The 24829-nt window shown below is 54.2% G+C and overlaps 1 protein-coding gene across 3 annotated transcripts in view; it reads left to right on the top strand.

Moving 5' to 3' along the window:
• The window catches only part of LRFN5 (leucine rich repeat and fibronectin type III domain containing 5), a 53386-nt gene that overhangs the window by 14900 nt on the left and 13657 nt on the right, over positions 1–24829 (top strand). The window contains exon 1 of one of the 3 annotated variants that reach the window (XM_074583626.1): positions 7956–8066. The exons of the other annotated variants lie outside the window; for them this stretch is intronic. The gene's annotated coding sequence lies outside the window, so the exon portion shown is untranslated. Of the gene's footprint in view, positions 1–7955; positions 8067–24829 lie in introns of those variants that run through there. 3 annotated transcript variants of the gene reach the window in all.

Genomic DNA, 24829 nt, shown 5'->3' with positions numbered 1-24829 from the left:
GCAGGGCCTGTCGGGACAATGTGCTCCCGTGTCCCCTGTCCCGTGTCCCCTGTCCCATGTCCCATGTCCCTGTCCTGCCGGCACGGTGCATCCTTCTGCAGGAAACCTCCTGTTTGTCAGACCGTGTCATCTCATCACTTCTGTGGAGATGATGATGCTTGTGTCCCACGCAGTGCCCGTTTTTCACATTATATCAATATATTCCCATGTGCTATCACAGAGGACAGAGCTGATGGCGGAATCCTGCCACTGTGAGCGTAGGCCACTCTGCTGTTTCATTAGACTCGGCTACTGAGGGGCACCAGGCTTCAAAATGGAATCACTTTGCTTTGCAAAAAGTCTCTTCCAATATATTTCCAGCTGTGCCATGGTGGGTGCATGTGCTCAGTGTCAATATGTCGGAAGGAAATGGCACATAAAGACAGCTCTTTACACCCAGAAGATGCAGTAAGGACAGTCGGATCTCATTCAGAGATTGTGTGAAAGAAAGGCTGCCGTGGTATCACTAGGAGATACTGCTCAGTGCTTTGGGGATTTGTTTGTTTGTTTTTCTGTATGCATATGTAAATGAGAGTTTAACTGATTGCAAATAGCGAAGTAGCACGTTCCCCTCATTTAAATGGGTAAAGCAGAGCAAAGCATTGCAATATTCCTTTCCATCGGTGTGAGCTGTCTCACGCTGCGGCTCTGCTGCACTGCTGGCTAAGAAGCCCATTTCCCCTCTGTCATGTCTAAATGCCGGAGCCTGGCAGAGACTGCGCTGGTGCTGCTGGGTACCAGCCCACGTCCTCTGCGGCTGTGTTGCAGCCAGACAACACTGCTCCAGTAGCGGGGTGGCACCTCGTGGCCGTCCGGCTGGGGGGGCTTGGCTGGTGATGGTGGGGTCCCCAGGAGTGGCTCGGGCACCCGAGGCAGATGGCTGGAGCAGAGGATGGAGGCAGATTGCTGGAGCAGAGGATCGCAGGCATTCGCTTCCTTCCTCTCCTTCAGTTCAAAGAGAGTAATTTCATGCCTTGAGGGCATCCATCGCTCCAGAGAACAAAAGGGATGATATTTTCCTGGGCAATGTTCCTGGCAGCTCTCCTGCCTGCTGTTTCTCACACAGCCTGGCTGTGGCTGCTCTTCTCCCAGCGGCTCCTGGGTGGTACAGGTGGTGTTTGGGCAGCGACGGCACTGTGGCTGGTGCCTCCAGGCGCTTCCCGCGGTCACGGTTGTCCTGCGAGTGGCAGGGTGACGCTGGGCTGCTGCTGCTTTGCGGTGTCGGTCCCTGGCCCATCACTGTTAAAGCCGAGCGGGTCCTGGTGCCAGGGAGGTGTCCAGGCATCACCCCAGGAGGTGGCCGGGAGGTGGCCGGGTGTCACTGCTGCCTCCAGTGGGGTCCCGGGAGAAGCAGGGCTTCTCTCAGTGATGCTTGAGAGATGCTGCTCTGCTGCTACTGGGTATTTACGTGTCCTCATAAAGTTTCATGATGTTTTTCAGTGACTAGATAAAAGCAAAGCCAAGGGTCAGCTCTTGCCCTGTCGTGTTTCTGAGTCCGTGTTGCTCGGCCTGGGCGGTTCCGTCCGTAGGGCAGACCTCAGCTGGGGGGAGCTCAGCACCCGTCCCCACGCAGGACGAGGAGTCATCTCCGCAGGGTGGCAGGTCGTCAGCACCAAGGGACTGGGGCTCTGCCTGCAGGCTTGTATCCTGCCCACGGGCTCTGGCTGCCCTACAGCTCTTCTTGTCTACGGACACCATTTATTTATTGCTTCCTTTTCCCTGTACACAACTACTCCTTCTTTTCATCTTTGTCTGTCCACACTGCTTCTCCCTGATTGTGAAAAGTCAGGAAAAAGAGGATGGAGATTACTACCTCTATCTGCCGGCGCAACAGCAGCGTGGCTTTCTTTTAAAACAATAGTTATTGTTATCATTGTTATTGTTTTTATTAATACGTTTTTTTCTCAGACACTTCAAGGAAGGTTTTTCTGGAAAGCTTACAATTAGCAGGTGGTGCTGGAGGTGAGGGAGAGGTGCTGGGTGGTGGCTCGCGGCAGTGGGGCGCTGGCGTGGAGGAGAGGTGCAGATTCAGCATCCCACCTCGGGATGGGACGGGATGGGAGAGGAGCAGGCGGCTGGGCTCCGGGAGGGGCAGAGGCATCTCAGGGGGCTGCTGCTGGCAAGCAGCACGGCAGGGTGACTGCGCCGGAGGTGGTGTGGCACGGAGGTGTCCGGACCGGGCAGAGAGCTGCAGCTGGCGGGGGCAGCCGCCCGGCGGATGCTGCACACCCACTGGGTGCCCAGGTGAGCACAGCGTGGTCCTGGCACCCAAGCAAGCGTGACACGCAGTGCTCCTGGCGCCTGGGCAAGCACAGTGATGGGCTTTGTCCTGCTTGCAGGCGACGGGCGTACAGGAGACACGTAACGTTACCCTGCTCACAAAGTCAGCGGTGCTTGAGCTGCTGAGTGGCAAACTAACTTGGAAACTATTGTCAGTCCTGTGGCGCTGAGAGTGCAGCCCACAGCGTAGCTCTGCTCTTATCTGTCCCCATGCTGGAACACTGAAGTACTTCTATTTTCTCCATCTCCCCCACCCCATTTTTAATTAAAAAATTAAACAAGAGGACCGGAAAGAAAAAGAGATAGAAAAGGGAAAACTTCGATATCAAAGCTGAAAATTAAAAAAAAAAAAAAAGTTTTGGATTCCTTAAAGTAAAATTTTATTTTCAGTAAAAAGCTTTCTTATTAAAAGAAATTCAATTAGCATGAGTTCTTTGCAGCAGAAATTAAGCGCATGAAAAAGTATTTGCATATGTCAGAGCCTTCAGTGTAACGGGGAGGGTAAGCTGCTTTTGCTTTTCTTAGTACAATAGAACCTAAAGAAAAACCAACAGCCAGGAACGGAACTGGTGCTGTTGGCAAACGGTGCCAGTTGTGGCGGTAGCGGTGGCAGCGCTGCCCTCGCCGTGTTTCAGAGGGCAGCAGAGCTCTGTGTCCCCCCATGGAGGGCAGGTTGCTCTCACCCTTGTGCCGGGGGGCTGCGGGAGCCTCTCCGCATGGAATATACAAGGTGGTTTCAAATCCTTGGCTTTCCAGGGTCTTTTCCCTGACCAGTCTTTGCCTGGCCTTGGATGGCGTTCCGCCGGTACCTGTCCCACTGTCCCCATCCCCGGGGGACAGAGGGTCCAGTTTCAGCTGGGCTTCAGCCTCTGGGTGTTCCCTGAATGTTGTAGCTAAGGGGCAGCCCCCGTGTCAGAAATACCTCGGAAGTTCTCTCATTCAACTTTTCTGCTAAAAAATGCCACTTTTTGGAATACAAAGTGCTCCACTCAAAATGTTTCAAGTTTGATGACTGTGTCTTACATTTCGGAGCAGTTTCAGAATGGCCTGCCCTCTGGGGATGCTGGAGACCCCCGTACTGTTCCACTGCTGCCACTGGTGCTGGGGACACTGCCAGGGATACTGGACTCCTGGCAGGCTGAGATGTCCAGGCTCCCCAGTAATAATTTTGAAGAAAACAGATTGATTCTTGTTCAGTTCAGAGTGAAACAAAAGGTAAAAATCTGCTAGCAAAACCCCCTGTTGTCACCTCTGTCACTGTGCTGGTCTGCAGGCAGGCGCACGCTGGTCTCTTGGTTTGCTGTAGCAGACACAAACAGATGAAAAACTATGACAAATCTGCCAGATCGTCAAGCATGGGCTGTCCCCCCACCCGGCTCTGTTCCCTGCACCAGCGAAGGATCAGAAAGGCTCAGCCTTTCTGGTGCTGGGGTGTGCTCGCAGGGTGCTGGGGGTGCTCGCAGGGTGCTGGGGGTGCTCGCAGGGGGGGCAGCCCCGTCTGGGTCCGTCTCTCCCCTCCTCTCGCTCCCCAGCAGGAGCTGGGCGTGCGGGACGGCGGTGGCTGGGGCTGGCCGGGTGCTGGTCCCTGCGCTGGTGGCAGCCAGGCGATGGGCGGTGGGCTCTCCCTGCGTCCTCCCCTTCCTCCCTCCTCCTGACAAACCTGCCAGGGTCGGGGAGCGGGATGTGACACGCACATCACAGAAAAACGTGTCCCTGTGCCTGGAAGCCTAGAAAAGAGGAAAAGTGATGCATTTTTAAAGAGGACATTCTGGGGAGAGCGAAGTACCTCCTTTGATTTCTGTGCATAATTTAAGGATAACTCAATTAGCTCCAGTAAAGTCATGCTAATTTACCTGAGGTAAAAGTTTGAGGTTTCTTGTTTCTACAAGCATTTTCCTGCATAATGCTGCTCTTTTCTCCTTTTGTGAAAAGGGAACTGCGTAATTTTCCTGATATTAATTAAGATAAGAGAGAATTATACCTAAATGTATTCAGCGGAAAATAAATAAGTTTTAAACCTGACCGAACTCCAGATCAAAATTGCTGGGCTGGTCACTGATTGAGCCCCGGCATCCCGAACAGTGGGGGTCTCTGTGGTTACCGGTACGGTGACGTAGCTGGGGGTGCAGGTGATGGAGCCGCTTGGGATCTGCATGGATTTAATTTTTCTTGGAAAACTGGAGAGCGGGGAGGGCTCATGCAGGGAAGAGATGGAACAGAGCAGCCATGCTGTGGCCACCGGGGCTTGAACGGTTTCTGTGCTGAAGCCACCGACTTCCCGCTGTGCTGGTCCCTGTGTGGGCCACCGGCTGTCCTGATGTGGATGCCCATCGCCACGGCTGGCTTGTCCCCTCTGAGCGTGGCACCGCGCAGGCAGACATGTGGTCTCCCATGCCGCTCTTATGAGCTGGCAAACTGCGGGCTGCCCTGCAGTTCCGTCTGGTTCTGTTTACACCTGACGTCGCACAAGAGTTGTCTGGAGTGCGCCATGCCATGCTGGCAAGCAGTGGGAATACTGTTTGGGCGGGAAGATGTGGGAAAAGGGTCATCAGGATCTCCTGAGATCTCCATCTGGTCCAAGTCGCCATCGGAGCGGCGATGGATGCCAGCTGGAGATCCCGCTGCCCGGCGGTGGGGTGCACGTTGCGGCGGTCAGAGCCCAGCATGGTCCTCAGCAGCTGCCGCGCCAGCTCCTGCACAGCTGGACCACAGCTGGGGCAATGAATTGTGGCATAAAAGCCCTCGCGAGGCATTGCTGGGGACTCAAGCCGGGATTAGTCTCCGCTTGCTGTACGGATGGATTTGGGGGTGTAGGTGTCCATCTATCAGCCTCTGTTTCACGAGTTCAACAGAAATCTTGCAACAGCAGCACGGCTGGTCAATTTTTGGAGCAGCAATTAAAATCTAAACTTCTTTGCCAAAGCCTTAAGTATGTCTTATCTAAAATGCTCAGACACATTGCTGAGTTAAGAACATTAGGACCAAGAGACCCATTAAATTATCTGGCATAGAAGAGATAGCTATAAAACCTGCAAACTGACTGGATCTCACGCTGCAGATTTGATGGTATCTTCTTTATACACTAAGATGTAGAAAAGGAGGGAGAAGACCTTTCAGAGTCATTCCTCTGGGCTAGAAGTTTTGAAAGCAGCTAAGGATTTCTTTTTCTGTTTCCAAAAATCTGTGTATGCTATTTTTGATCTTGTCCAGCTGAAGGGAAACCCGCTTTATTTGCATATTTTTACTTTTTCTGTCCTACGAGATGTTTGATGTGTCTTTTGGAAAACGACAAAAAGATACAGCAGTGTTCTGTCATCCCTTCCCCGATTAATTAAAATGATCTGGGATAATTAGATTCAGAAACCGCTCAAAACTGTATCTCGGAGATGAGGTAAGGTCATTAAAATAATCATGGTACAGCCTTTCCGTGTTTCAGCAATGCTGTTCCTCAGTAATCCGGTGTCTGTGGAAGTTCTGAGTGGCAGTTTATTAAAAGAAACAGCCTCCCGTTAAGTTGTAGGCTGTATTTATTAGCCACAGCTCAGGGCTTAATGACCAGTAAACACTTGTGTCGACACTACCCCGAGTAGCCCAAACAGCGTGGTTTATTAATGCGAAGCAACAGAGGATGGAGAAACGGCCAATTAACACACGGAATAATGATGTTATCATCAGGCTTAGGTGATGACTTGTTTAAAACCGCGGGTCCAGAGCAGCTGGCTGGGAGCCGGGGTGCTTTTGGGGTGCCGGCAGGACCCTGTCCCCATCCCTGGGAGGGGCTGTCCCTTGGGTGAAGGGCAGCGGGCGCTGCTGGAGCTGCCCTTCTTGCCACCCACATTTCTGCCAGACTACGATTTTAGTTCTTGGCCCTGCTCCCCAGAAAAACGTCTGCATGCCGAGGGTCTTTGGTTTGTACCTGCATATCTGTCTTCTGAGGTCAGGGGAGGTTTTCTAATTAAAATGTTAAATATCCTTGGGTCAGGTACCAGGTGCAGAAGGAGAATTACATTTTCGCTACAAATAAAAGCCTGTCATAGCACTGGGCCCAACTGTAGGCTGAGAGAGGAATTACCGACAAGGGTGATGCAGAAGAGAAAAGTTCTCGGTGATTATTTCTGTTTGCCATTTGCAAAGAAGCAGAGAAATGCAAACTCACGGAGACAGTGAGATATTTTCTACTTCTACAGGAACTAAGAAAAAGGTTAAAAAGTGACAGTTTAAGTAAGGCATTTTAAAAGTGACAGAGCTGGATAACTGGTACCCAGGAGTATTAAAATAATTGGCCAAGGAGCTCCCCGAGACAGTAATGGTTTATTTTTAACAAATCCTGGAACACTGTGGACGAACCAGAGGAATTGGAAAAGGCTAATGAAAATTGATAGAAAAATTAAATATGATTGGGTCCGGGGGGAATTGTGCTGTCAGCTCCTGCCGGGCCAGATCCCTCTCCTGTCCCTGCCAGCCTCCCGCTGGCTTTGCCCTCCTGCTCACATCCCGCACCATTCCCACCACAGGCTTTTCCCGCAGATCTGGTGATAGGAAGTGTCTAGATCTCCTGTCCTCCCTGCTCCTGGAAAGCTGGCCATTGGGATGTGCTGCAGGACAGTGCTGGCGTGCTCAGCCCCGCTCCCACACCCTGTCCCAGCAGCCATTCCTGGATGCTCTGCCTTCCCTGGCTCCTCCGCCTCCCCATCCCTTCCTCTGCTGGGGACTTCGGGGGTGTGTGCGTGTGTGATTTCTGGGCTTCTCCAGTGCTTCCTTTTGCCAGGCCACCCTTGGAGCATCTGAAGCATCTGGATGGGGTGTGGGGTGCCCAGGAGCGGTGGTGGGCAGTGTGTGAAGTGCGTGAAGTGCCCAATGCTCTGAGCATGGAGTCACAGGCGCCACCAGCCCCTCATCCCAGGACACCCTCTCCAGCCTTGACACCTCAAACTGGTGTATTCGGCTGGAGCTCTGCTCTTCCAGGGCCAGCGCCTGCTCCTCGCATGGACACCCCAGCAGCTAGAGACACTCTCAAGGTGCTCCAAGTTCTGCCATGCTGTTTTGGGAGCATTCCCAGTTTTACAGGGGCTTGGGGTCTCTCACTGTCAAGCCCAGCTCCTGATTTCTCTCCAGGGTTATCCCTGAGACCTCAGTCTCATGGCTTCCCTTTCCACATCAGAAATAGGAGTTTAATTGTCTCCTCTCCCATCGCTTTCCACAGCCTCTCAGCAGTCTGCATTTCCCAGGGGTGGTGATCACCCCTCTGGTACCCTTGGTGTCCTGAGCCGTGCTCTCGGGCTCGGAGGCTGTAACCGGCATGCATCTCCCCTTGCTTGTCTTCGTTAGGTGCAGTTACATTTTACTGTAACTTGACCAGGGTAGGAAGGATGATTTCCAGCTGTTGGTTACACAACATCCCACCCAGCGTCAGGGCCCCCTCCGAGCTCCACTGCAGGTCAGTGGCGGAGACCAGAGCTGCTGACCTGACCTGATCTGACGTGACCTGACCTGCTCTGATCTGACCTGATCTGATCTGGCTTGATCTGAGCCCAGCTGATCTGAGCTGCTCCAGACCTGGTGACCTGCACAGCGAGCTCCTCGCTGCCATGGCTGTCGTCTGCAGAGTTTTACGTTCGATTGATTGGCAGCTGTTTAACTGATGTTGGAGGCTGTATGACGGATGCTGGGTCCACAGTCCCTGTCCACTGGTCCTGCTGCAGCTCCGCAGAGTCCTGCCACACTGAACTTCTGGTGTCCTGTACCTGGTAAGTGCCAACCAGTCATCTGTTTGATGTGACCATGTGACGGTGCAAGCACCGGTGCTCACCCGGCGTAATGAGTCCTTGTTCCTCAGCATAAGTCCGTCCGAGGCTGGTTCAATGGTTCTCGCTGATCTCTGCTCATGGACCTTCCTTTGAGAGCAAGGCTTTACATTTCACAGGCTTCCGCAGGTTCTCCTGTCTCCATCCTGCCCAAGGCAGCTTTCCTTACACACTTCCCTACACCCAGGGACCTCATATAGTCTCCAAAGCATACCAGGTTTTTAAGCCGTGTGGCATCATTATTCTGTTGTCTCTAAGTACTAAGCTGGCAATTATGGAAAGAACCGATATGAACTGATAGTGCGAGTTTGGCGTATAATTTCCTGATTGCACTACAGATAAGCTTAATGACTTTCTGCAGTGTGTTATCTTCTGCTGTGTCCTCTGCAAATTTACTTTTCACTCTTTTTGGGAGGGTCAACTCCCTGATTTTTGAATCCAGCTGAGGCGCAATGAGTTATGTTGTGTGTCACCCAAGGGAGCGACTTGCTGGGTGCCACGGGGATGGGGCCACTGGCAGCGGTTGTCGGTCGTTGCAGCCTGTGCAGCCAGAGCTGGTGTGTGCTGCTGAGCCCGAGCTCTGGCCAGACCCGGCCGAGCACCCCTGTGTCTGAGCATCCCTTCAGCCGAGCAGGATCCAAGGTGGAGCAAGTCCAGAGCAGGTCCCCGAAGATGCTGGGAGGGCTGGAGCCCCTCTGCTGTGAGGACAGGCTGAGAGAGCTGGGGGGGTTCAGCCTGGAGAAGAGAAGGCTCCGTGGAGACCTTAGAGCCCCTTCCAGTCCCTGAAGGGGCTCCAGGAAAGCTGGGGAGGGACTCTGGATCAGGGAGGGGAGCCATCAGATGAGGGGGAACGTTTTTAAACTGAAAGAGGGGAGATTTAGGTTAGATCTGAGGAAGAAATTCTTTGCTGTGCGGGTGGTGAGCCCCTGGCCCAGGCTGCCCAGAGAAGCTGTGGCTGCCCCATCCCTGGAGGTGTTCAAGGCCAGGTTGGACGGGGCTTGGAGCAACCTGGTCTGGTGGGAGGTGTCCCTGCCCAGGGCAGGGGGTAGCACTGGGTGGTCTTTAAGGTCGCTTGCAACACAAACTACTCTATGATTCTCTGAGCACCCCTGCGGCCGAGCACCCCTGTGCTCACCTGGCCTGCCCCTGGCAGATGGCATGGGGCAGTGGCTGGGGTTCAGCGCCTCTGCCTGAGTAGCCCTTTTATTTCTGTTTTGCCTCTGACTCTGCCACTGATCCCCATCCCCAATGTGCTGTCTGTCCTGTTTCCAGACCTCTGCTAACATTTTGTTCAGCTTATCATTACTTTCTTCTGTTGTTTTTCCCTATATGAGGAAACCATAAATATGTATTTTAGCGCCGTCAGTTTTTTCAAGTGTGCAGGGCTCTACCTCCTGAAAAAATCCCAGCAGCAGATTTTAAGCCAAAGGGAAGATTGCAAAAATAGTTTCTCCCTTATGGCACATTCAAAGTTTCTCTTATAGGCGAAATTGCCCAACCCTGACAGATGTATCTGAAGTTTTAAAAAAATATGGGTCCCAGTATTTCACTGAAACAGTCATCGTTGGTAGGTAAAGGAAAATACTCCTTTTAGTGTGCCCATTGATTTCCTTTGGAGCAGAAGGGTCACTGGGAGCTGTGTCCCCTTGCTGGCTGCGTGAGCCCCTACGGAGATCTGAGCATCGGCCGCCTGCGTTGCAGTCATGAGCCTCTTTGGTGCACGCACTCTGAATGAACATGGGGAAAGGCAGGGCTTTCCGCTTGGTGCTGGATTTCTGTTGGGGACTACATCACCTCCATTTCTTCCCTGCCCTTCAGCTGCGGGGAGGCAGCCACCGCTCCCTGCCTCACCCCGTGTCCCCAGGGTCCCCGTCAAGCCGGGGTGCTGGGATGGAACGTGCACTGCCTCCCCCGTCCTGGCTGATGGCCAGTGTGTGGGAACCTCTCCTGGGGGCTGCCCCGCACTCCCCCCTGCCCCAGCACTGCCCCGTGCGTGCAAAACACAAGCCGTGTGCGGTGATGGTGCCATTTGCGGTTGGCACAGGGTTTTTAGATACTGGGTGTTTGCTGAGCCGTGGGCTGCTCCTGCATCTCAGGAATTTCCCATCTCCTGGAAGTGTTTGGAATTTACTCCAGGGTCGGTCAGAGCCTCTGCCAGGGGCTCACCTGCTGGAGCAGTGTCGCCTCAAACCATCCCTGTGGGTAGTCTCCTTCCCTGGGGCGTGCCATGCTCAGACTGCAGCATCCTGGCTCCGGCAATTAGTGACTGAAGAAGCTGATGGCTTTGGGGCCAGGCTGTGGACTGGCGTGGGCAGAGCACAGCCCCGCCAGGACCCCCACCCTCGCCCTGCGACCTCCCCGTGCTGAGGGTTGTGCCAGGAGCCGAGCCAGGGCCGCGGCTGTCAGACCCCTTCTTGCAAAGGGGGATTGCTTGGGCTTCCAGGGTAGATAACATGGTGGATTAATTAGATGGTTAAGTGCTAATAGCAATTGAGAAGAGACGTACTTGCTGTATGCCCCGAAGTTTGAATTTATTAAAACTCCTTTCTGTATGGCCTATTAATTTTTGATGACTTTAGATAAATTGCACTCAGCCTGAAAATAAATTAAAATAAGTGCATATAAATCATTTACTATTCTTGGCTTCTGCAAAACAAATTTCCATTTCAGCTCTTGTTGTCCTTCCTTTATTACATGTATTCTGCCGGAGCACATCATTCGTTATTGTGATGAAAATGTTTTATCTCCTTGAGATTCCCTGGCTTTGCCTTTGAAGTGTTGAGGCTGCTGTAGACATGGCACATCTTATATCATTTCAGTAGCTAATTTGACCACATCCTTTTTGATTTACCAGTTAACAGGCCAAACCTAAATACTAAATAGGTATTCTTTCAGGAGAGAGATCTATGGCTTGTACCTGGTATTACTTGACATTAAATTAAACTTCAGAACTTAAAATCCAGCTTATGTTTTATGACTCACATCCAGAAGTGACATTCAGGAAAGTGTAGAGGCAACCCTAATAAATGCCCGTCTGGTTTTAGATCATTTAATTTACTATATGTTTATGTAAGAGTACGGTGACTAAGAAAAGAATTGGCCTCAGTTAATCCTGCAACAATTGCAAGATATTATTACTAGGATAATAAATGTCCATCTGGAGTAAATCATTGTTAGTTTACTTTTAATTTAATTTTGTAGACTGCAGAAGTGGGGCAGTGGAAGAAACAAGTTATTTTTGCAGCGCTTGATAAAGCCTACAAACTGTTCAGGCTTGGAAATCTACCTATGATTAACCCCCAAATTTTACTTTGAAGCGTCGTGCTGATGACTTCCCTCTCCGACAGTGCTGTTTCCTCCGTTGCCGATCTCTCCTGATCACACTGCGTGTGCGCTTGCCTCGGCCGCAGCACCCTGGGCCCGTGTCCCCGTGTCCACATCCCCGTGCAGTCTCTGGGCTCATGCCCGTTGGGAAATGTTGGTGCATTAAAATCCTTGGTGTTTCTTTGGTAAAGGCAACCTCGGGAATGATTTTATTACATTTTTGTCACAGCGATAAGTTAGACATTGCTGAAGTTGGGCATCCTGTCCTGCTGTACCACAGCAGTCAGGCAGGGGTGGCTTCAGGGGCGTTCAGGAGTTGTGTGGCCAGCTCTGCCAGCAGGTTGCACACCCGCCTCTCTGCCCTGGATCCATTTGCTCAACGTGTCTGGAGTAACTCGGTGCCTCTCTTCCTTGTGCGTGCCCTCATGGCTCCCGCATGGCAGAGGCACTGCAGCGAGGCTGTGCTGGCGAGCGGCGTAACCAGGCAGAGGGGTTCAATCAGAGGCAATTAGCTGGTCTGAAGGTCTCCTTGGGTGTCTTCCTCTCTCCTGCCGTAACCACTCACACTTGCGCAGCAGATGGAGAGTTGTGCCAGACCTGGGGTTGGACTCTGCGGCTCGATGCCTTCGTGCGTGCCCCTGCCTTCCCTACAGGGCGCGCTGTGCTGCAGTCAGGTGCTCGGCCGGTACTTGGATGGGGACATTGGCATCCGGCTGCCCCCTCCTTCCCTACTGCCAGGGCACCATGTCCCGGTCACCCCCCTTCACAGGCAAGAGTGTTGACCTGCTGGAGGGTAGGAAGGCTCTGCAGAGGGATCTGGACAGGCTGGATCAATGGGCCAATGGGGATCTGGACAGGCTGGATCAATGGGCCAATGGTGTGAGGTTCAACAAGGCCAAGTGCCGGGTCCTGCACTTGGGTCACAACAACCCCATGGATGCTGTGGGCTTGGGGCAGAGTGGCTGGAGAGCTGCCTGGCAGAAAAGGACCTGGGGGTGTTGGTCACAGCTGGCTGAATATGAGCCAGCAGTGTGCCCAGGTGGCCAAGAAGGCCAACAGCATCCTGGCCTGTATCAGGAACAGTGTTGCCAGCAGGACTGGGGCAGTGATTGTCCCCCTGTACTCAGCACTGGTGAGGCCTCACCATGAGTGCTGTGTCCAGTTTTGGGCCCCTCACCACAAAAAAGACATTGAGGTGCTGGAGCGTGTCCAGAGAAGGGCAACGGAGCTGGTGAGGGGTCTGGAGCACAAGTCTTGTGAGGAGCGGCTGAGGGAGCTGGGGGTGTTCATCCTGGAGAAGAGGAGGCTGAGGGGAGACCTTCTCGCTCTCTACAGCTCCCTGAAAGGAGGGGGTAGCCAGGGGGGGTCAGGCTCTTCTCTCAAGGAACAGGCGATGGGACAAGAGGAAACGTCCTCAAGTTGCGCCAGGGGAGGTTTAGATTGGATAGCAGGAAATATTTCTTCACCAAAAGGGTTGTCGAGCACTGGAACAGGCTGCCCAGAGCAGTGGTGGAGTTGCCATCCCTGGAGGGATTTAAAAGCCGGGCAGATGTGGTGCTGAGGGACATGGGGTAGAGGTAACTTGGCACTGCTGGGTTAATGGTTGGACTGGATCTTAAAGGTTCCTTCCAACTGTAATGATTCTATGATTCTGTGATCCTGTGACAGCTGTCCCAGTGGGGTGGGTGGAACATTTTGGTTTCTGTTCACTGTTCGCTGCGAGGCCGTAGCCCCCGCTGTGTGCCAGCCCCAGCTTCCTCCAGAGGCGTGCGCACTCGCTCTCCTTCCGAGAGACCCAGAATGTGGCACTTTAATGCTTCACAAATGGTGTTTCTCAGCCCTCCTGGTGTAGGGTGAATAGAACTGAAGTTAGTGGGGGTTGTTCCACTTTGCGAGCACTTTCATCCCTGCAGAATGCACTTTGATTAATCACAATTGATTATGGACCAAATTTTTCAGAAACTTAGCTGTAGGGGAGCAGATGGGAGAGCCCTCGGGGCCACCAGCCTGAGCACAACTGAGCACTGTGCCCTGTGGCTCCATGGAACTCAACCCTGGAGCCCTGTCCCCTGCCCTCTGTCCCCTGCCCTCTGCCCCTGCCCCTGCCCGGGGCTCGGCTCCCAAGCGGAGGGCACAGCCGTGCAGGAGGATGCCCTGTTGTGGGGCGAGGTGTTTATTTATCAGCCTCGGCCCGTCAGCCATGCAGCCCCATGTGTCACCAGGCCAGGGACATCCCAGGCTCGATGGGGGGTTTGGCTGGGCGGGTGAAGTCCCCCAGCCTGTGCGGTGAGTGGCGGTGGCCGCCCCGAGCAGCGCTGGGCCCTGAGCTGGGCTGGTAGGGGGTCGTGCTGAGCCCTGGGCTGTGGGGAGCCCTGCGTGGGGGGCGAGCGCTCCTCCCCGCCCCAAACCGCTCTCCTCTCCTGCTGGCCGGGTTTATGCAGCACAGCCCAGCTGCCCGTGGTTCTGTCCTTCCAGATCTTCCTTGCCAAGCAGTTGATAAAAGCCTCTGAGCAGCAACATACGCAGAGGTGCCAGGGTCCCAGCCCCCCCGAGGGATCCCCACTGCCCCTGAGCGAGACCTGATCCCTGCGGCGCCGTCCCGGAGCAGGAGGCTGGGCGTGGGGCTGGCGACCCAGCGTCAGCCGTGTGGCAGAGAGCGGTTCGCTCCTTTATGCACCTGAGGAGTATGGGCCCCCGGCTTCCCGATGGCCCCAGCAGGCACCTTCAAGCTCGAGGCTCCGGCAGGTGCCGTCCTTGGGGAAGGCGGCTGTGCCAGGGCTTGCAGCCGGTGCCAGAAGCGGGCCCCTTCCCAAGCATGTGCGCTGGGATAAGCCTCAGAGGAAGGATAAAAGACTGCATTAAGGGGAAAAGACGAGGCCCCGACTTGTTGTGGATGAAGTGCTACATTTAAACTTAGGAGTTTGCAGACATTTTTGAAAGGACAGTATTTTTATTAAAGAGCAATCCGCTGGATTTGAGGGAAGGGCACAGAGTCTTCTCGGGACTGGGAGCTTTGCAGCATTGAGTTTATACGTGTGCCAAGGCAGCCACAGCGGTTCCTGTCGATCCCCTCTTTAAAGACAAGAGGCCCCTGGGCCTTTGCACACGGATGTCTTTGGCTGTGGACAAATCTGAGCTTTTTGTGCCCCAAAAGCGCTCCCGTGACACAGCTCCGAGTAAGGTAAAGCTTTCTCCATCCCATATGTTTTTGTCAGTTTCCAGGAGCGAACCAGTGACTCTGAGGTGAATCCAAGGCGTGGTGGAGATGTTTGCTTTCCTGTTTTCAGGAGCGGATCCTTAGCTGGGCAAGCAGAAGCTGCGGCAGCACCTTTGGCACACACTGACCCTCTCTCTTGCTGTGGCTTTATTTCGAACAGCAGTGTCCGGGCTGGTGGGGCAGAGGGTGTGGGTGGCTGCACCCGGGCGTACGGGCATTTCTGCCTTGTATCCCACTTTGTTTGTGGGACCCCATGGCCAAGAGCCTCTGGTCCTGGTAGACATCATTCCGGCTTTGCCACTTCCACTGTCTCTTCCATGTACCTGCTCACAGCGATGCGTGCCAGGGTTTGTCACACTGCATTTCAGGTTTTGCCATGCAGTGGTGCCAGTCTTTTGTCAGGATCTGATCCTGGATGAAATAATCCTTCTGGGTGATTTTCATACTGAGCCTCCTGCCGTTCCCTGCATAGAGGAAAGAAAGGACTCTTTGGTGTCCTGGTTTTGGGATGTATAGTTTCATGCTCCCTTTTGCTACTGCAGGATGAAATTGCTCTCTTGGCTGTTTGGAAAATAAATGACCAGAACCCCATGTGTGTTTGTGTGCCGTCTGGGGTTTCCCCACCTCGCTCGCTGGCTGTGGCACTGAGCGGCACACCAGGGATGGGAGCAAGAGCCTCCGAGTCAGACATGGGGTCTGGGCTTTGGCCTCCAAACCACAAGTGGGGAGCTCGGCACCGGGAGCAGTCGCTGGGATGGGGAGGCTGCCTGGACAGGAGCCCAGAAGTGGGAATGGGCATAAGGTCAGACCCGAGATGTGGCTGTGGGATTGTTTGGCCTTGCTGTACCACTGAGGCAGCTGCCACCCATTGTGCCCCCAGCACTGGTCCCCTCTCCCCGGAGCCACGCTCCCCCAAAGGGGTTGATGGCGCAGGCAGATCCAGCAGCTGACACTTGCTGGGTGCTGGTGGGCGTTTGACAAGAATAATAAAGTCGCAGATTTCCCCACGCTGTGACTCGCCAGCACGAGGAGTGTTGCTATCAGAGTGCTTGGTCGCGGCTGTTGGAAGTGGCAGGCAGAGCCGCAGGGAGCGTGCACAGGCGAGAGTGAGCCGTGCCGGGAGAGGAGCACTGTCCCTGCGTGTGAGGGGCAGCAGCGGTGCCCGAGTCTGTGCTCGGCAGCCCCTCGTCCTGTGGAGCGGGGTCCATGCAGAGCAGGCGGGGAGACCGGGACCCTGCCAGGTGTTTTCCAGACAGGTGAAACGGCCGTGGGAAGTATCCCAACTGGTGTCCAAACAAGCTGGAGCAAAGCGTCTTGTTTTGGTTCTCTGAACGGCAAATGAGTTTTTTTGATAGAAATAATGAGATTTTCCTTGTGGGAAAATTGGATTTGGGAACCGTGGTTTGCTGTCAAAAGCTGTTGAGGTGGAAGCTGCCCGGCCAGCCGCAGCACTCGGGAAAGCCACCGTGCCACCCGCAGCCATGGCGGTAGCCGAGCACGGGAGAGGTACTGACATGCTGGGGGGGGTGGCACCCCAGGGGTCCCCATGGGGCTCCCTCCAGGGCTTTGTAAAAGGCTGCTTGTGAAAAAAAAAAAAAAAAGAAAACCAGAGAAATTTATTTTGAGGTTTCTTTGGTTAAATTTTCTGTGGAATTTTGTAATCTGGGATTAGAACTCCAGCAAAGCAGATCTGCAGCTTTGTCAAAAGTGTGCTCTCTCAAGAATAGTTCTAACAGTTTGATTTCAGAGACTCCTCATGTTAAGAACCTCGTGACTGTGCTTGTTAGTAGGGCTGTTGGACTTTTCCACATCTTACCCTTGTTTTCAGTAGTTTGTAACAATGTTTTACATCAAGTGTTCAGGCTGCGTTTGGGCTGAAGCGCTGGGTATCGATTGCCTACCTCCGGCTGAGATCGGTCTCATTTGATGCGTAGAATCACAGAATGGGTTGGGTTGGAAGGGACCTTTGAAGATCATCTAATAATGTTTCAGCAGTTTCTGAGATTATTTTTAAGTAGAAAACAAACTGGTGACTTAATCTGGGGAGGACTTTGCCATCTTCATCGCTTGATGCCCATGAAAAGTCTGCAGCGGGATTGTGCCAGGAGGAAGAGCATCACTGGTGTCACACACGCTGTGAACCTCACGTTCCCGCCAGGCTGTGGCTGGGCCGTGGGTGAGGGGTGGGTGCCCTTTGGGGGACCAGCCCTACCTTCTCCTGCCCCACCAGAAGGTGCCCGTGCCTCCCCCCAGCAGCTGGGACGCAGGGGGCAGGGGCAGGCATCTGTGGGGGGCCAGGAGCAGAAGCTGGGGCAGTGCTGTGGCTCTGTGATTCCTACCTGTGAAACAGGGATGGCATTATCTGCCCTCTCAGGGGAGCCTAGAACATAGGCGAGCGTTGTAGGGCATCATTGAGAAAAGCCAAAGGAGAAGATAATATAACTCTCTTCAGAGCAAAGCTTGAGCAGTGAGCAGTAAACAAATCCTGATGCCATAAGTGAACATAAAACAAAAGTGCAGAGAAAACAAAATATTTAACGGGTAATTATCAGGTGGGTGCCATCCACCCTGATTCCTCACAGGACAGGGTCCTTGGGCAGGTACGGAGCACATGTGTGGCAGTGTGTTGTCAGGGGAGGAGCTGAGCGGCACCGGCTCCAGCTTGGCATTCCCGGCATATGTGTGCCTGTGCCCTGCACCTTTGCTCCTTACTCCAACCTGTCTGTGCTTTCTGGGCTTCCGTGTTTGGGCAGACATTTCTGAAGCAACCACTTGGTGCTGAGTTTTCAAACCTGCATTTCCTTTAAAACCAAAGTCAAAAGAGAAAGGGAAAGGTGGAAGTGCATCTTCAGGGATTGTCCTTGGATTTGTGCTGTGAGGCAATGTCCAGGGAGCCCGTGCCCTAACCCAGGTGTATCATTGCCAGCCCAGCTGCTGCTCAGCGCTGCCAGAGGAGACGGATCTGTGCGAGTCGCAGGATTTAGTGGGAGAGTGGCAGCCGCTTGGCCAGATACCCTGGGCTGTGGCACTCTCCCTTCTCTCTGGCTTCCTGCCATTGAGAAGTGCTCTGTGTTTCAGGTGAGTCTCCTGGCTCTCTGCATCCTTTCGCAGCAGTTAGCCAGTGGTTCGGGTATGCTCCCCGTGAACGGGGACACAGGATGCTCCTGCGAGTACGTGACTGTGGCTGGCACCCAGTCACCCCAGCTGCGTCGGGTGCCTCTGCCCGGGCAGGCTCCGTGCTGGGGAGGGCTCCAGGTTGGTGGTGGCCCCGAGGAGCTTCTTCCCCTACATCAGGGCTTGCCACTCGCCTCTCCACACGCAGACCTGTCTGCTGCCAGCGGCTCGCTCCTGAAACTGCGCTGGCCGGGAGGGTGCAGGGCGGATTTTGCAGGGACGAGCGGGCAGCCTGGCCTCCCCGTGCCGGCTGGGAACGCGCTGCTTTGCCAAACTTGGTGACAGAGAAGTGTCAAAGCAAATCCCGGTTGTGTTTTGATGTTGCAAAAACACTTAGTTTTGAAAATGCCACAATATTGCAATTCAATAAAAATGTTTTGATAAGTTAAAAGCTGGGTTTTTAAACAATTATTCACTTTATTCACTTAGGCTTGCTCGCAATTTTAAGCTGTGCGATTAATGCCGACTTTACTGTCAACATTTAGCATGTTTGTATAATATTTAGTATACTATACCTCAGGAGCTGGAAAATGCAATAGCTTGGTGTTTCTCACTAAAACCCATCATTCATTTGATGATGTACTTGAGATGGTTTTTGGTGAGGCCCCCTGCTCTGTGGAGCCGGGGGGCTGTGCCGTCCCTGCTGCGGGAGCCCCTGGCCCCAGCCCAGCGCAGCATGGGGATGGGGTGCAGGGTGGGGGCACGGTGGGTGCTGGGGCCAGGGCCCGGCTCGAGAGGCTCGGCCAGCCCGGCGCTGGGGTGCAGGGAGAGAGCTGCCCTGGGCCCCGTCCCCTCTGCGCTGAGGGACTCTGAGAGCCGATGGAGCGAGACAATGAGAGGCCGCAAAGGCGGTTGTGCTGCCTTTCCCACACTGCGTACAGCCACATGGATAATTACTGGGGGCTCGAGGAAAGGAAAAGGAAGGAGTCCATAATGCACATTTTATAGACGGGGGGGCCCAGGAAGGCGAGCGCTCCGTCTGTCTGAGCCCAGTTGTGTTTGCGGAGCCCTCCCAGCTGGGACACCAAGTGGGCAGCCCTGGCTGCTGGCGTTGTGTTGGTGCACACAGCTTCCTATGGGTGCAAAGTCGTGTGTAGTGGTGATGGACAATCCCGGTGGTAAGTCTGGTGCTTGCTGGTAATTACTAATGTACACTGGTTTAGAGTTGCCATGGGAAGCTGGTGTTTCCCTGGGAGGGAACAGTGCTGCTGGACCGAGAGGATGTATTGCTGAGACTTTCTGTTTCAAGGACAAGGAGGAAATACAAAGGAAAAAGCCAAAATAGGCTCTCAGCTGTGGTACCAAACTGTGTGCTGCTGTTAATTCCCCCCCCGCCCCAGGATGGAGCAGCAGCCGTGGCGGGTGCTGGGGAGAGCCTGTGTGGGTGCAGCACTGGGGCTTGAGGGCCAGGCTCCCTATCTGGGGCTCCCGCTGACAGCCCGTGACCACAGTATGTTTCTTACCATTCTCCTCAGCGTGTATTTTATCACAACATTTTAAACAGGGTTTTTCTCAGAAGCCGCTCTGGTTTGTGCTTGTTTAAGTATCCGTCTCCCCAAGCCATATGGGAGGCAGCGAGAGGTGCCCCCCCGAGCCCTGCGTGTCGGGGGGCCATGGGGGATCGCCCGGCTGGTTTTTCTCACGGCACAGCTATTAATAAATTACAGAGCTTCAGTCGTGTTCCTGCGCTGCCGTGTTGAGTCATCCCATGTATCACTCTCAGCTCCTCGTCTGCGGTACAAATGCCTAATGAGCTGCCTCCGCCGCAGCCCCGCATGTCGGAGCTCTCCTTCCTCTATGACTTGTTCAGCATTTAATTCATCGCATTTCAAATGCATTCATTTTTGCCGGCAATGGTGGTAGCTGAGCAGCGTTACGCATAGCTCTCGCGCGTGGCCATGGGCTCAGGGCTGTGCCAGCAGTAAGTGTGCAGGAGGCATGCTGGAAGTGTGCTGGAAGCGTGCTGCCACCTTGTCTGCCCAGCGCAGGGGACTCACGGTGACGGCCCCGCCAGGCTGCTGTGGGTGCGCAGAGCAGGCAGCCAGTGGCCAGGGTGCCAGTGCCCGTGTGTTCAGAGCAGCTCGCTGAGACACGTGTGTCCTGTCAGTGGGGGGAGTGGCAGGGAGCAGAACAAAAAGGAAAAACAAATCAAATCCCTGGAAGTCCCTGTGACCCTGCTGCGTTAGCTGCGCTCAGCCCGGTGTTACCAGGGTGCAGGCCAGCGTGGCACGCACCCCGGGTGAGCCTGCTGCGAGCCGGTGCTGAGGCTGGGGGCTCGCTGGTCAGGGTGACGAGCGTTGGCACCCTCTTGAGCGTGGGGCTGGCGTCAGGCTGGGGATCCTGAGCCTGCCCACGCCTCCTGGGAGGGCTCCGGCGCTCCTGTGGAGATGCAGGGCACAGAGAGCTGTGTCAGCAGAAGGGAGGGAACCAAATGCCTGGAAAATGTCCTTGTTCCCTGGCTGGAAACTCTTCAGCTGTGACTCGGGAGCCACGCTCCGTTTGTGCTGGTGCGGGGAACCCAGTATTATTTTTGTCTTTTTAAGGACTTGGTATTTTTGAGTGTTGTCTGCTCCAGACAATATGAACCACATGCAAAATAAAGTGCTTTAAAAGTAAATAAAGGATAATGACCCTATTTTTCTCCTCAGTTTCTGAGCTTTAGGGGCATGTTTATAAGCTGTACTCTGCGAGGGTAAGAGCTGAAGCTTTTTGTTGTGTAGAAGACAGGTGAGTAACGGCACAAATCCAGCAGCAGGGCTTTTGAGGAAGAAACATACTTTGTGCCAGGAGATGTAGCACCCCTGTGTGAGCTGGCAGTGCCGCCCCGGGGCCCGTGTTCTGAGCCTGGTCTTGCCTTGTGCCCGCCTTAGCAATGCCCCTGGTGCTGGGCATACCTGGGGTCAGAGGGCCACAGTCCTGCCTGAGCAGGGGTGGGATGGGATGGACGAGGGGGTCTCTGGGGGTCCTGCCAACCCCAGTGGTTCTGTCTTCTGCGGAGGGGTCTGCCTTTTAGCTGACTGAGTTTTTTTTACATCATTTACCGTTATTTTCTGAATAAGCTGGACAGCTGTGATGAGGCAAGGGAGGTTTTTTGCCCAGATGCGGGACTGTGATACAACATATGTGAGGGTCCTTTGAGGTCAGTGACCAAACAGGGGATGGGAATCAAGGAGGGATGAGCAATTTCAAAATCATCAGTGTCACTGCAGGCTGAGACGATCGCATCCCAGGTAGCGAGGCATGCACAGGGAGGCTAAAGCATGCGGGAGGTGTGGGTCTGTCCTGGAGAGGGTCGCGTTGTTTGCTCTGGGCTGCTGCGAGGTACAGGATGAGATGTCCCAGTGATCTGATTTTGTGCAGCAAATCCCACGTTCCCCGTTGGTGATACCAGTGCTCGCCAGGTGACTTTGCAGCAACTGACCTCTGATACTGCAAACCACCAGCGTCCCTGTCCCCCCCAGCCCCTGGTGCTCCTCCACGGCCAGGTGAGCCGGTGCGCTCGGGCACAGGGTGCCCGTCCCAGCTGTGGGGCTTCGGGGAGGCGACTCTGTCCCTGCTGTGGGAGTGGATGGGGGTGCAGGCAGGGTGCTGGAGCTCTCCCCCTGCTGCTGAGCAGCCGGCCAGGCTGCCCCGGCCCCACGGGACGGACAGGCTGTGCTCCTCCGGGAGCTGTGCCTGGGGTCCTGCAGGCTGTGCCCCCCGTACCGAGACCAGTGTCAGGAGCTAACACCCTGGATGGAAGCTGAAAATATCTGCTTACCTGTCTCTCTGCGCTGAAGGGCTGCCTGGGAGCTGGGATGGTCCCGGGGAGACGTGGAGCTCGGGGAGCTGCAGGCACACTGGGTTGCAGACCCACCTCACGGCAGCAGGAGTTCCCAGTGAAGGTAGTGCCCTCAATGCATCATCGCTCTGCCCTATGCTGATGAGACTTTGGAACAAAGCATTACAGCAAAACGCTCTTAATTTTATGCATTATAATAAAATCGGCAGACAAAATAAGTGCAAGTAACAACTTGCAAATTCTGTTGAAGATTACAAACAATTGAAGGCAATAGAGCTGCTCCTGAAACAGATGAACTGTGGGCAGTAAAAAGCCAAACTGCTGCAACACCTCGGTTCTCTTCTGGCACGTGACAGCCCCTTAGTGCGTGGCTGTCTGCAGGGCAGGCAGACAGCTGAGCGATGTGTAAAATTTACTGTCATAATGAGTGTAGTATCCTTTTGATTCAGTGCGAGACACAGCTCCCCTTCTACCGCAGCGAACCCCCGGGGCTGCGTTGGGCTGTCGGGTGTTTGTCCGGGTGGGTGAGACCCTGTGCTCCCGAAACAGCCAGTGCTTCCCCCCCGTGCCCGTGTCCCCCCCCTGCTCTCACGGGCGCTAATGGCTCTCTGCCCCTTCAGCAGAGACTTCTAACCCCTCCCTCAAAGGTCTAAACCAGATCAGCCACTTCAGCCAGGACAAACGCTACTGGCTGTTAAAAGCCACAAGAGAATAAACAGGGAGACTCAGGTCATGAGGACGAGTAAGTAATGATGGTCCTGTGTGCGCTTTTATAAATGAAAACATCTGAAACAGTTGACCAGCTCCATGTGAAAGTTTTGTTGCATGGGTGCTTGAAATCCGCTAGCAACTTTCTGAACTACATGTAGTTGGAAACTTCAAAAATAAACTGTGGCACAACATATTGTGCCATACGGCAGAGCGGGGCGTTAGGAATCAGGATACCCTCAGCTGCCCCCTCTCACCCAGTGCCAGAACAGCAGTGGGATGTGTCGAGGGGTGCAGTGAGGGGGTGGTCACAGCACAGCGGGGGAAAAATCGGGTGCCTCACAACATCAGGCCCTGCTGAAGATAAGGTGTAAGGGGCTCCTGTGGCTCAGCATGGGGCTCTGCTGGCCACGCTGGGGCCATACTGGCTGCATGGGGCTGGCGATAGTGACAGTTGCATTGGTACCTGTGGTTTCCATTAGTCCCACATGAGCTGTGGGGTCGGTCCCCGCTCGCAGGTGGCAGCCCTGGCTTTAGGGGACGCGTCCGTCGTGCCCAGTGTTACCTGGCTCCTCCCTGAATGTGCTCGCATCCCTCCCCAAACTCCTTGTTCTGGTTTGCTTGTGTTTGCCTGTTTGCTCCATGTCACTTACCTTCCAGTTCCAGCCCTTCCCCTGGGAATACTGTTTTCCTGGAGTACAGCTCGATCTGTTTATGGTTCCCTCTCTGCCGGACAAACCGTCTCGGTGTCCTCAGCATCAGTGTCCCCAGCTGCTCCGCGCCTTGTCCTGCCGCAGCTGCCAGCACAGCCAGCGCTGCCCCTCTGCAGTCACACATGGGCAACGTGCTCCACACAGGCGGTTTTCTGACAATGTGTCTTTAGGACATTGGTACGTGCTTGAGTGAAGGATTCCCTGGTAGTTCGCGTAATTGCTCCTTCCTTCAGGGAAAGGCTTCTTGTGCACATGAGAATACAAAATAAAAGCGCTGTGTTTGTGAATCAAAGCATTAATCACTTGGAGATAGTTGGTGTTTCATGGGTTTGGTTCCGTGTATGCTGTGTGTAGTGGTTTCGTGCTACTCTCTATACTTAGTACCCTGGGTGATGTAGTTATTTTTTACTGTTGTGCGTTAACACTTCATAGAACCACAGAACCGTAGAATCACAGAATCCCGGGTTGGAAGGGACCTCAAGGATCATCTGGTCCAAGCTTTCTTGGCAAAAGCACAGTCTAGACAAGATGGCCCAGCATCCTTTCCGGCTGAATCTTAAAGTGTCCAATTTTGGGGAATCCACCACTTCCCTGGGGAGATTATTTCAATGGCTGATCTCAGTGTGAAAATTTTTCCTCTGGTGTCCAATCGGAATTTCCCTGGGAGTAACTTGTACCCGTCACCTCTCATCTTTGCCATGGGACTCCTTGTGAAAAGACAGTCTCCATCTGCTTTGTACCCACCCTTTAAATCCTGGAACGTGGTGATAAGGTCTCCCCTGAGCCTCCTTTTCTCAGGCCTGAACAAACCCCATTCCTCGTGCAAACGCCTTTGTCCAGGCAGCTGGGAGCAGGGAGATGGGGAGGGAGCGCTGCCTGCCCCGCGCCGGGGCAGCACTGCATCGCCGGGACTCAGCAGGAGCAGACGTGCCAGCACACACCATCGTTCTTATTATGCAGCAGCCAGTGTTTTTTCTAGCAGGTTAATATTTGCACTCTTCCTTGGAAATTTAGCGGTGCTAGTTTAGTAAATGGTTAATTGATTAATAAAGCAATTAAGAAGTTAATATACTGACAGGGTGGGCATTTTGTCCTTCTATAAAGTAATGACTGTTCTGTTGTCACAGGCGTTTGGCTGAGGTGGTCCCGGACTGAGGCCGAGGGTGGCCAGAGCTGGGGAACCGGAGCCGGGCTGTGGCTGCCAGTGTGTGGCGGGTGCTGCCGTGGCCTCACTGAGCGGAGCTCAGGCAGCAGAACACTGACCGAAGTGGGCTCATGTTTGTGAGACCTGCTGCTGGCTCCGCTGCAAGCGTGGCTGTGGCTCGGTGTGTCCCTCCCGTTCCTGTGCGGTGCTGCGGTGCTCCATGGGCCGTGGCGGGCCGGGATCCTGCCATGGCTGCGGTGAGATCTGCCCGTCCTCCCCTCGGCAGCCCTGGGCAGGGCACCAGGGCCCAGCACTGAAGGGCAGAAGTGTCCTGTGTCCCGTGCCCTGGCCCTCTCTGGGCAGGCAGCGCGGGGAGGCTCACCTTCACCTCCCCTCACACCTTGACGTCTGTCCCGCCTTGCCCTCCCTGCTGCCGTTACTTGCTGAGTTAAGCATCCTCTGCCTCCGGGAAGCTCTCATTTGCAGTTTTGCTGCCTGCACCGCAGCATTGTGGTCATCTTATTTCTTTCTGGAGAAAACCAGTTGATTTTCTGTCTCAGACAGAACTGTAGAGGGACTTTGTGGCTCAGATGACAGGTCAGTCTAACCCGTGTTTTCCAGCGCCAGCTCTGTGGCTGCTCACAG

Source organism: Larus michahellis, chromosome 4 (assembly GCF_964199755.1).
Source record: "Larus michahellis chromosome 4, bLarMic1.1, whole genome shotgun sequence".
Classification (NCBI taxonomy): domain Eukaryota; kingdom Metazoa; phylum Chordata; class Aves; order Charadriiformes; family Laridae; genus Larus; species Larus michahellis.
This window is presented reverse-complemented; position numbering and strand designations above follow the sequence as displayed.